We start from the raw sequence: 13,342 nt of genomic DNA, 5'->3' as shown, positions 1-13,342 counted from the left end.
AAGAGCAGTAACTAAATGTTCTAATTGTCAAGCAGTAATCATAAATGAGATAGTGACATGTGATAAAAAGCAAAAGTAATTATGACACATTCAGTACTGGAGAATTATATGCAGTGGTCAAAGAACAATCAGTTATCATACATATTTTTCCTTGGCCGAACAATGGATTATTAGTTAACGGATTTCCCTGAGCTTTCCCTGTAGTAACTGCTGTACTGGCAATGATTGTATGCACTGAATTCATTCATAATGTTTCCAACATCTGTTTCCTCCTGTTTTCCCTACAATTTTATTCAAAGAGCAGTGGAAGCTAGAATTATATCTCATTAGGGTGCTTTGTATGCTGGAGTCATACATACATCATGTCACTGAAGACCCACAAGCGAATAACAACAGAATTGTTTAGCACATTAATAAGGATGTTTAGATGCCCAATAGAGGTTAAACAATGTCCTTGTAGGAAGATTGCATTGTGGGGAGTGGAAGGAGCTCATGTTTTGCTGCATCATCATTTTCAAACAGTCAAAGTTCATAATAAAGCTTTTGGGGACCCTCTTGTGCATTATTTTTAGAGAAATCAGATGCAAGCATGTATCCTGTCTTCTTTCCCCTTTAAATTGAGAGCTGCATGTAAAAGGCCCCTTTGAGGTCAGTGCTGCCAGTGCTCCCCCAGGGATTTTACCAACTTCAGCTCAAATTGAATCTCTTTCACTTTGTCAGGAAAACCTGACGGAGAGGCGAGAGGATGAAAGGTAGCTCCCTAGTCATACTTTTTGATAGAACAAATAAATACCTGTTACACCTGGCAACCCTATCAGGATCCTGTGGGTAAGAACTCTTCAGCCCAAATCATGGTTTGTTCACACCAGTCTGTTAAATAAATGTCTGACAGCAAAATGCATTTGTATGCAGGATATTGGATTCATTTGTTGGTTATTAAAAGGGAATGGGGATGGTACAGATAGAATTTGCACTCCAGTCTTGAGAGCGTCACACCATCTGAATAACATTTCAGACAAACTGGGAACTTCCCCAGCCCTCATTCAGCATAGTTGACTGTTACATACATCTTGTAGTTACACGCATCATTGTGCTGAAAGTCTGCCACTTAAATTCCTATCCATCTATCTTCTGAACATAGGACAGATTCTGGCCCCTTCCTGGCTCCTAGTCACTGCTGCAGCATATATATGGGGCTACAACTGTGCTGCCAGGGGCTGAGGGAAAAATTCTCCAGTGAAAGCCCAGTGTAGAGCCTCTTATTGAGGTCTGCATTGCACCCCTCACCCTGCCCCAATCTCCAGCACATGGGGCAAGTTGGGAGTGGGAAGAGAGAGTCTGAGCTGCTCCAAATGCAGAGTAGCTCTTGGGAGGATGCTCTGAATGAGAGTACCTCTGGCAGGGCCGGCTCCAGGCACCAGCGAAGGAAGCAGGTGCCTTGGGCGGCCAATACAAAGGGGCGGCACTCCGTCTGTTATTGGGACGGCATGTCCGGGTCTTCGGCGGCACTTCCGCGGCAGCTCAATTGTTCCCCCCCCCCCCCTCGCCGCTTGGGCGGCAAAAAAGCTGGAGCCGGCCCTGATCTCTGGGCAGCTCTAATTTATGCTGTGGGTTGATTTGGCCCTCAAAATAGCCCAGAATCCTGAGAGCACAAAGGTGTCTTAAAGTCACTTTTTTTGCCCCCTCGCTTTTCCTGTGCTGAACCTTTTGTGCTTCCTGGAAGCACAATATAGAATCTCCAGCCATGAGATCTAGCCAGTAGCTAGTATGCTGACAGGAAGACCTTTTGGTGTTTTCCTTGTGTCAGCAGCATGGAAGGGACAAATTAAACTCTGTTAAGAGAATGAACGAAAGGCACTGGCTGTTCATGTGAGAACTGGTGAGATGCTTTTACATAATTCGTTTATAAGTCCCTTTGGCTTCACATCCAAACTTCTTTCTAGGAGTGTATTCATTCATTCATGGGCTTGTCAGCAGGTTATTGTATCTGTCCTTGACTCTCCTTAATACCATACATCTTATTTTCAAACCCTCCAATAGGCTGTGACCCCCCCCCTCTGATTTTTGACTGTTGTATAAGTGACCTTTCAGCCGCATACTCACTTATGTAGAAGGCTGACTAGGAAGATTTGCCTGTGCTGCAAGTGCTTTGGTCCATGTTGTCACAAAGCGAAGGAAAAAGAGGCCTTTATTCCCAAGACAGGACTAAAACTTTACTTCTAATGTTCAAATATAACTTACTGAAAGAATGTAAGGCTCTGGACATCTGTGCATCTCTTTCTCTATGTGTAGTTATTAAGTCTGCAAAAAAAAAAAGTACAGGTAAACTTTTTTTGTTTAAGGGATGAGAAATGATTGGGCCCTTTTTTTTGCAGTTTTTCATACACAGTCAATCAAAAAATGTTTTTCAGAGTAAAATAATACAGTACAGAGTTAAAGAATGAAGGTAAAGGCAGAGAAACATGTGGCGGCATAGTCACTGGAGAGAAGACTTGGTCAGTTAGGTGAGAAATGATTCTTTTCCTATCAAAAATGTAGGTGCACATACAAAATTATATTGTAAATGTTCCTTTATTGATTTTGAAAATATTTTAGCAGCAGCAGCATCCTGTTGATGGTTGCATGCAAAATTTGAGGAAAACAGTAAAGTCACAAGTTGGTTTTCAACTAAGCAGCCTCACTTGGGTGGATAAAATTTGCACCCCCATTTGTATATCTGCAATTGAATAGAGGGCACAGATTGGACCATGTACCCCTTTGGCCACCTGGAGTAAGCACCAGTTTTGGCTGATAGAGGCACAAGTAGTCCAATTTGTGCCTGCCGTTGAGTTTTGCAGGAGCAAACAGAGAGACATAAGTTTTGTGGGTGTAAATTGTGCTCTGAAAAAGAGGCAGGACTTCCTCTTGCTGAAATGATATCGCACTCTGTTTAATGCTAAAGCGGGCAGTTCTTTAGCTCTAGAAAGCATACTTTCTATCTAAAGATTAAACCTTTTTCCTGGGAAGTTACTTGTAGGAGTTCAGATTATGTTCAGAGTGAGTAACTTTTATAATGCTAAGGAAGGTTCCTGGTTCAAGGTGTACAATAGGACATGGGAAACATGGACCTGTTTGTACCCCCCTTATCCATATGAAAAGGGTCTCAGCTGTCCTTGTAACACTGTTTCTTCCACCCCGACCCTGCAGAATCCCTATTACATGAGCAAGGCCTGTATTGAGAGAGAGAGGGAGGGAATTGGATGGCTCAGGGGCAGGGCCTAGGAGGTATCTATTGTTCACCCTCCAGTTTCATGTAAAGGTAAGGCATTTCCATGATGTTACCTTTTCTTGGTACACCCTGCAGTGCTCCTGGGGGCTGCTGAGAGCAAAAGAGCCGTGATGCCAAGGAGGCAGGTGAGGATGCACCTGGGGTTACAGTTGGTGTAGGGTCTTTGCTTGAGTTGCCCTCATCTTCTATAGATCCATTGGGATCCTCCATATTTGGGTGCAAGTAACACACTCTTTTCCATTTTGGGGGCAAAGTCAGCTGCCCAGTCAAGATGGCAGGGGCGGGGGTGGGGGGGTGGGGAGGAGGAAGGGAGAGGGAAATCCCTTGAAGAGATTTCACAGGAATGATATTGGATCAGATTCAAGGTCCATCTAGTCCAATATCCTGTCTCTGACACTGGCTCATAGAGATGCTTCAGAGGGGGGTGTAAAAACCTCACAATAGCCAGATGGGATAATCTGTCTCCCACATAGGTTTCTTCTGATATCTAATAGAGATTGGCTTAAGGACCTGAGCATGGGGTTTAATTTTGCTTACAAAATTATTATTGTTGATTATAACAACTCTGGATATTCTTAATATTCGTATGAATATCAGGTTCTTAGCCTCAATGACTCCTGGGTCAATGAGTTCCACAGTTTAACCACGTTATTACAAAAAAACCCTATTTTCTATGGCTTTTACTGAGGGAGGGGACAATCTGGCCCCATGTAATCTAGCAGACTAGGAAAAAAGAAAATCCAAGTAGAAACTGTATAAGATTCTCTAGTTGCACTAACTAGAAATAAAATGATCCAGCTTCAGGAATCAGTCTCTTCATCGGGCCAGGTAAATGGAGAAGCACTTTGTAACTCAGTTCCTCAGGACCTAATGAAGAGAGTGGGTTTCTCCATAGATTGCTCCATTCCTTTTTATGTTTTCTAATGCATATCACCTGAAACTGCTTTTGTTCCAAAAATGTTTCTTTAAGGAGTTATTAAAGTTAATCAAAGGGGAAAGAAATGGTCCATATTTATCTCCCTGCCCCTCTTCTTTTAAATAACCTAATTTGAATTCCTCAGCCAGTTTGCAGGGCCAAAACAAAACCCCTCCCTGAAGGGGTTAAATGCAATTCTTTTCTGAAATGATGAACGGCCCATTGAACCAGGAATGCCCAATCTGTGAAGTGCTTGTGGTTGCCGGGGGAGGGGAGACTTCCTTGTCCTGCTTTCACTCCTGCAGCTCCAGCTGCCTTCTCAGAGCTCCTTTCAGGAGTTGTTTGATTTGGCTGAGAGGGGGGTGGGGGGAAAGGCAGAGAGAGTAGCCTGTGCATAATGTTTCTGGTTTTCCTCTATCCACAAGAAATCTAACTCTCCAGAACAACATGAAAATGACTTGCCTTAAGCAAGAGGGGAGAAAAGCTTACTGTAACACCTGGATTATAAGGAACTGGAGACACGCATGAGATGGATTTGTAGCATTCCCGGGTCGAAGCTCCTCTGGCAGGTGCTTGGTTGGTTCTCTGTAAGGAAAATGAGTGTGATGCTGTGGCGCTGGGAACAGAATAACATGACCATGAAGCTGGTAAGAATTTCACGTGCAAGAATGTCAGAGTGCACAAACGTGGATTGATTAAGAAGTAAAATTTCAGTTTATGTGGAGAGTTGTTCTGTAACATATTTGAATGGTATTATTTCCTGTGTGTTGATCACTGGAAGTGAACAGGAGTTTTGGTCCAAGTGGTGTAGCAATCTTAGTAAGGTGAAATAGATTGTTTTACAACAGCTGATGCTGAAGTGAAGCTTCTTCCACATAGTCTGGTGTATTGCGGGAGGGACCAGTTCCAGATGGATCTGTTAGTTATTAGTTCATCTTTTTGTACTGCTGTAGATTGCTGTGTATGTTTAAGTTTATTTAAAAGTAAAAATAGAAATGTAGACCGAGTACATGGTCCTTTTCTCTTCCTTTTGTGGGGGGGGGGAGTTGCGGGTGGGAGAATTTTCTTTCTTTTTCAGTCTTTTGGGAGTAAGTTTCCAGAGAGGAGCAATTTTGGGTTCTGGGTTTGTTGATCAGTTTGTTCTTATCTCCTCATTATTCTTCCCAGAACAGTAAAATAAACCACAGTTCCTTGTAACCAGAAAGCGTGTAGATTCATCCTTCCTGCAGCATAAATAAGATCAGGAAACCCCCGCATCTGCCTGTCTTTTCAAATGACTGTCCATACCAGGACTTAAACTGTGGTCAAAACTTAGTGGAATTGCACATTAGCACATTTTAAAAGCTATTTGTTAATAGAATATTGACGCAGTGACTCTGTGAGATAGTTTAAAATGCTGTTCTCTGTTCTACTAGCTTATTACTTTAAGCAACAAAAATTACAGATTTTATTTTAAAGATTTTTCCTTAGAAGTTTATAATCAGTATCAAGGATTTGTGATGGGACTAATGCTTTAGTCTTTATACATGTAAAACCTTTGCTGAACTCCGTGGGATTGAGGGTCCTCAGCATCTTACAGCATCTGGCCTTGTGTTGACAGAAATGTATAATGTATCTAGCTGTAGTTTAAAACTCTCTTGTCTAAAATGTTTTCCTGTTTGATGAAGAGATGTCACCTAAGGAAGATTGTTCTTGATAGAGAAGCGGCTGCGTGCATGGGATCAGATAGTGTCAGATGCTGCATGCATGAGTACCTCCTAGAATATTGAATTTTTGAGCTGGTAAGGAAAATGTGCAGCTTGATTGTGGGGGTTGCCCAAGCCTGGCTCAAACTGCTGCCAGGTATGCACAGAAGAGAGGCTAGTGCGAGCCCAATCTACTACCTTATTACTTTAAACAATGAAAATTACAGTTCTATGCAGATTTTATTTTAAAGTTTTTTTCCTTAGACATTTATAATCAGTACCAAGGATTTGTGATGGGCCTGATCCTTTAGTCTTTATACATGGAAAACCTTTGCTGAACTCCGTGGGACAGAGAAAGTTGTCTTCAGGAAGTAGAGTGAATTAGATACACAGGTATATAAAAGGCCATTCTTTGCACACACACAGACTTCTAAGCCACTTTTTGAATGGGCTTGACAAATAGGATGAGTTTTGGTCAGCACCTACATATCTCAGCCTTGGGAGAATGGAGCAGTTTAAATCAACTAGGGAAAATCAGACTTAAACCGAGAAGGGAAAATAGGAATATGTTAACTGGAGAAATGTTATGAAAGCAAGCTCTCCGCTTTCACGACAAACCATCTCAAACAGATCATGAAAAATAAGAAGGTTGAACAACAGTCTGAAAAAATATTGATTTGACCTCATGTGCTACTTTAGATGGTGTTATAATGTTTCTCCTCCCTCGCACATACGCCAGACACAGTTGCACCCCTGTGCTCAGGGGAATGCAGGGATTGTTCCTTCCTAGTATGGTGAGGAGGGGAAGGTGAGTGGGTGGGTGATGCAAACCTGGGAGAGGGTTGGAAGGCGGCAGGGTTAGATAGTGCAGTGTTCACATTATTCCCCCAATTGCCAGGGAATTCTGGGAGGGATTGTGCCTTAGGGTCTGGAAGAGATTGTTCCTGAGCAACCTTTGGGCTTTGTGTGGCTCTACTGAGCCTAATAGACCCAATCTGGTCTTTAGTGATAAACTGGATCAAAAGGCAGATTTGTAAACAAAAACCAAACCCAAACAAATACACATGTACAGTGTCAAAAAAACACCCAATTCAAACAGAACAATAAACTTAAAATACAAAGAAGAATTGCTTTCATAGGTAAGAATGTTAAAATACTATATAGTCATAGAACAGAATGAAAACTTACAACCTTATGTAATAGGAAATAATATTGTAATGAGTATGCATGTATAACGAGCCTGTTACTGGACCAAGTGAGAACGGCTCAGGGGCATGCCATAGGCCCTATAGTGCTATCCACTAATGGAGAGTCTCCCTTTATTCAAGTGGTAGGGGCTGTGCTTTTTCTGTTCATTCTATGGCCATGAAGAGTAGCACATTGACATCTATAACATTCATAGTTTGATACAGATTTTTGCAGTATTCTGTGATTCTTGAGCATCTTTCATCCAAGGATCTTCGAGCACTTTAGAAGCCTTACTACTTCTGTGTAGATGGAAAAAGACATAGTGATTCCTTAATCTGCTACTGGAATGCAGGCAGTGCTGGGGTAGACTGTAGCAACATCTGACAGCCCACAGCAATATACCTAGTTGAAACCATAAACAGAATATTTTAAAATCTTTATTGTCATTATCAGTGGCAGAGGGTGCACCTAGGGAAACCCTGCATAATATGACTGTCACTATTTTCTCTTTCCTTTTCCCTTTCACTTTGCTTTTTGTTTATCTCAGTGAGGATTGTGTAAAAAGAGGGTGAGCACTCTTCAGGATGAACTAATTCTAGTTATCCTACTGAAAATAAGCAAATACGTAGTCAGTAATGGGACTTCAATAATTAAGTTCATTTTTTATACAGCGTACTTAATAATAATTACATTTTAATATATCTTTAAAACCAATAGAACTAAATGATGATTTTTCATTGTTTATTATTTGTATCACAGTAGTGGCTAGAGGCCTTGACTGAAATCAGAGTCCTGTTGAACTAGGTGCTGTACATACACCCGGTGAGAGCTCGCAAATGAAGGGCCTGCCCCCACTGAAGCCAACGGCAAAGGTCCCACGATTTCAGTGATGCCAGATGAAGTCCCAAATGGATCAGTCAGACAAAGCAGGAAACAGAGGTGAAGTGACTTGCCTAAGGTTGGACAGCTAAGTGGCAGAGCCAGAAATAGAAAAGGTACAGGAAAGAAATAACGCTGAAAACAAACCAATAGTGTAGCAATTTCTCAAATGAATTGTAGCTTAACTATTACGTTATATCAAAAAGTGGTTCTTTTTACTCAAATCTTTTCAAAGGCTAATTACAGTAAGAGTGCCACACAGCAGAGTGTTTGTTCTCAGTCACATTTATTGGCATATACATTTCAGCTGTTCACCAATCCACCCATGCCCCTTGACTTCACTGAGAGCTGAGGGTGTTCAGCACCTCACAGAGTTGAGCCCCAGGCAGGGGCGGCTCTATGTATTTTGCCGCCCCAAGCATGGCAGTCAGGCAGCCTTCGGTGGCATCCCTGCGGGAGGTCCGCTGGTAAGGCAGATTCGGCGGCATGCTTGCGGGAGGTCCGCTGGTCCCGCGCCTTCGGCGTACCCGCCACAAAACTGCCGCCGAAACCGCGGGACCGGCGGACCTCCCACAGACATGCCGCCGAAGGCAGCCTGACTGCCCCCCTCACAGCAACCGGCAGGCAGCCCCCCGCGGCTTGCCGCCCCAGGCACGCACTTGGTGTGCTGGTGCCTGGAGCCGCCCCTGGCCCCAGGTTTGGCTCCCTCAGCTGAAGCATGAGTGGCGGCTGCAAATAGTCTCACTTTCTAATTATCAATCATCTGGCTGCCAGCAGCATCACCCTGGCAAGGTTAGTCCTCCCATTTTTATGGATTGGCTCATGGATCTTGTTTTGTTCACGTGTTGCTGAGTGGCTTTAAAATTTCCATGTAAAACTGCAGCTTTTATGACAGCTGTTCCTAACTGCTTGTGTTTATCATGTTTTTATTGGGACTGTGAGGATTCTTTCTTGTTTCCTACCCCTCTCCCCCCCCGTCAGGGTTCCATATGCTGTTACCACCTTTCTTACAATGTATAAGGCAGAGCACAGAACTGGAAGTGTATGGAAATGGATCCTCCACTGTGTTGTACCTGGTGTATATGCAGGTTTTGCAGTTGGATGATTTACTGCGTGGTTTAGTATTTTATAATTTATTTGTCCTTGGCAGGAATCCTCAGTGAGTTTACTCAGTACTGATTTTGTTGTAGGTTTATTGGCTAGTGGAATGGTAGTGATGGGGACATGGGGAAAAAACTCATTGTTCTTGTAATGGTGTACCACCATTCTCTAGTTATTTTAAGTAGTTTAAGTGTAGGTGTTTGTACAGCATGTAATTTTTGCATTCCACATTTTTGGCGTAATTCATCTCTGTGTCTCTCAAGTTGAAGGTGGCCTGCAAAGAAAAGAATGACTTTATGTCCTTTTAAGAAACATATTTGTGATGTATAAATAAGGCCTGATAGTGCTTTGGTTTGTGTTGTTTCTTAAGTGAGGAGGGGATGGTTCTTCCTTATATTTCTAAGATTAAAGGAAAAAAAGAAATATCAGGATTCATTCTCCATTGCTTTGCTACCATAACAGCATTCTACAATGCCACCTTGAACTCATTAACTATGAGGGAGGGACCAAAACATTGCCGTTGTGTCAGCTTGATTTGGGGCCTGAATGTGGGGCCTCCTTCAGCACTTAGCATAAATGAGAGCAGTTTAGGGACTGCTCTTACACCCATCTACTTACAGCTCCAGGAGGGAGCTAGGAACAGCTGGAGGACAGTGGCATTACAACTTCCTCTGTTTTCCCTGATTATTGTCTTACCCCAAGGATGGCAAGGGGTGATGAAGGAGCCATTACAACAGTACTTTGCCACCCACAGATTCTATCTTTGCAGGAGCTGCTTCCAGATGGCTAGATTCATTGGCTTTCCGACCCCTTTGTGCCATTGAGTGGTGCAGAGAAGTTGTATCATAACTGAGAAGTGGTCCTGTGATGCACAAGGAGAGATGACTACTTCACAAGGTGCAAGGCAGTGAAGAATAGGCCCAATGAGTTATAAACAGTGTGAATAACAATCACTTTCTCTACCATGTTTCACTTCCTTGCCTTATGTGATGTCATAATTATACTAGTTTTCCAGTTGTCTATATAGTCTTCCAGGAAAAACAGGATAGATAAGATCGGAATTTCTAATATAAAAATAACTAGGACTAGGGTTGCCAATTTCTAATTACACAAAATTGAACACCCTTGCCCTGCCCCCTTCCCCGAGACCCTGTCCCTTCTCTGAGACCCTGCTCCCCCACGCACTCCAGCGCCCTTCCTCCGTCGTTCGCTCTCCCCCACGCTCACACTTTCACTGGGCTGGGGCAGAAGGTTGGGATGCAGGAGGGGGTGTGGGCTCCGGGGTGGGGTCAGAAATGAGGGGTTCAGGGTGTGGAAGGGGGCTCCAGGCTGGGGTACAGGGTGTGGGTTCCAGGAGGGGGCTCAGGGGGTTGGGGTGCAGGGGGGGTGCAGGGTCCAGGCTCTGGGAGGGAGTTAGGATGCGGAAGAGGGTTCTGACCTGGGGCAGGGGGTTTGGGCTCTAGGAGGGAATTTGGGTGCAGGAGAGGATTCTGACCTGGAGCAGGGGGTTGGGGTGCAGGCTCTGGCTGGGCGGCACTCACTGCAGGTGGTTCAGTGGGGCTTACAGAGGCTCCCTGCCTGCTCTGGCTCCGCACTGCTCCCGGAAGAGGCTGTCATATCCGGTTCCTAGTTGGAGGCGCAGCCACGGTTCCTGGTCAATGGGAGCTGCAGAGGCGGCGCTCGGGGTGGGGGGCAGCGCACGGCGCTTCCCTGACCGTACCAGTGCCTAGGTCGGAGATGCAGGGACATGCTGGTCACTTTCGGGAGCTGCGCAGAGCCAGGGCAGGCAGGGAGCCTGCCTTAGCCTCGCTGCGCCACTGACAGACTTTTAACGACTCGGTCAACAGTGCTGACTGGAGCCACCAGTGTCCCTTTTTGACCAGGTGTTCTGGTGAAAAATCGGACACCTGGCAACCGTAACCGAGACATAAATATTTTTAGAAAGGAACAAACTTCTTTATACATCATAAAAAAATGAGAAGGACACAACTGAGGTGGATAAAAATCAATAATTAAAAACAATGGATTAAAAAAAATTGTTTTTATTTAAATCTGTTTTTCATTTAAATTAAATATTGGTTTATTTAAAAAAAATTGAAATTATGACAGTCTATGTTAAGGCCTAAACTTACTATAATCCATTAAAATCATTTAAATTAATTTTAAAAATATTAAGCAGCAAATGTTTGTTGCTAACTTTTAAAGAAACTCAAGCCACTGAACTGTGGAAGTCAATGGCTAAGCATCTGGAACCAATTTGCTGAAGTGCTAAACCAGGTTTTGACTGCAGTAGGCTCTTCTGCAGTTGCATAGAGAATATTTTCTTCTGTTCAGTTTATTCAGCTAGTTCAGTTTAATAACTAGTTCATTCATAGTTAAGAAATGAAATGGGAGTTGGGAAAAAAAAAAAAGCAGGAAAGCGGGTTTTCCTCTTCCAGTCTATGATAAAAACTAGATGTAAGTGGATCAGATCTACTAATTCTAAAACCTTGAAGGACATGGTGACCAAAAACTGCATTAACTAATTACAGATAATACTTCCTTTGTTTAATAAATCAGTTTTAAAAGCAAAACATGTTTTGATACATTTTTTCTTATATATCCAGCAAATTTAAGGTAGCTTTATTTAATTAATAATAATAAATAAATAAAATGTTCTTTTGTGCAGTAATTAAATTTGTTTCCATCCAAGTAGAACTTGACACAAATCACAAGTAAAAAATGTCGTAAATAAAAAATGCGTCATAAATAAAATGTGAAAATTAAGAATCTAAATAAATATGTTAGCTATATGATGACTTATACTTTATTCTATACATATTTATTTATCTGTCTAGTTAGCAAAAGAAGTGCCAAATTTGGTGTAACAATTAAATTTAGTTGGAAATCAACATTATTTTACTGGTTACCAACCAATGAGAATCAACTTTTCTTTAAGAAAATAACTAAAAAGTAAAAAACCAAAAGAAGATTTTAACTGATTATTTAAATCAAGGTTAACTGCTTGCTGTTGTAAATCGTTATTAAAATCAGTGATTTTAATAGCTGTGATTTAAATCAGCCCACCCATAATTTCTCTTTGCTGAATTTATTTTCTTTCTGTTGGAAAGATTGTTCAGGGGTGTGGTTCTTTTTTCTCTTTTCCTCTTGGTTGGAGCCAGTACTTGATTATCTGAAGCCTACTTAGTGTATGAGGAATGATTGTGTTGTGCTGTGTGGTACTATCATCAGCAGTGTCTTTCCAAGGTTTACTTGCATATGAATAATTAACTGTAATTTGTAATTAAAATAAACTGTATTATTTCAAGAAAATACTAACAGTAAATGTCTGAAGCAGTAACTAGTATTAATTTAATGCCTGCCTAGAAAAGCCATGTTTCTTTGGAAATGCTGTAAGAACATGTAATCATCAGCTATCAGCTTACATATATGCAGATACAGTAATCCTTTTAGGAAAAAATGTTTAGGTGAAATTCTAGACTTAAAAAGGCACACAGACTAAATTTCTTTCCATGCCTTGTAAAAAAAAGGTCTAGCCTTTTATCTCAATGATAACCAGCAGTGTGTGCGGATGTTTTCATAAGAAATGGAATTACTGCTTCAATTGATCATGAATATGCATGGGGGGAGTATTAATAGTGTGTCATATAGATAAAGGTATGGCAGAAATAAGGCAGTTCAGCCACCATTTTCCCATGCAAAGTGCGCTTTAGTGTAGAAGTCAGTGCCCACACAAGCATGACCAAACCTTTCTGTTTGTTCCCAGGACTCTCAGCTAGCTGTGAACTGGAAATGCGCTCTTGGTATTGACATGCAAATGAACATACCAAGCTTCCCACTTGACGTCTAGAATCCCCTTATCCAACACTGCCACGAAACATAGACTTCTATAGGTCTGCTGTTTGGGGGTTGGGAGACAAGACCAAAAGGATTGGACAGGTGGCTTCCCTTAAGCTGCTGCTACTACAAAAATATTGTTTCAAATCTCTTTCTTTTCAGCTGTTTGATATCCAGTGCTGATAATTGACCTTGTGGCAGATTTCCTTACATTTTGTTTTGTTGCACTTCTGTAGTGGTGTAGAGAATAATTATCAAAATGTGTTTGAGAAATAATGTGTTGTCTTTCCTAGTATTCAGAATAAGTGGCACAGGGTTACAGTGGTAGTTCAGATGTGATACTAAGGTCCAGTGTAAAATAGCTGAAGCATATGTAAGCACGAGAAGAAGGATCATCTTGAAACTAAAAGCAAAGATTTGAGAATCAGGAGGTCTGGATTCTATTCCCAGTTCTGCCACAGACTTCCT

The sequence above is a fragment of the Terrapene carolina genome, unplaced genomic scaffold, assembly GCF_002925995.2.
Source record: "Terrapene carolina triunguis isolate 2854851 unplaced genomic scaffold, T_m_triunguis-2.0 Scaffold96, whole genome shotgun sequence".
In the NCBI taxonomy this organism is placed as follows: domain Eukaryota; kingdom Metazoa; phylum Chordata; order Testudines; family Emydidae; genus Terrapene; species Terrapene triunguis.
Note: the sequence above shows the minus strand (reverse complement) of the source record.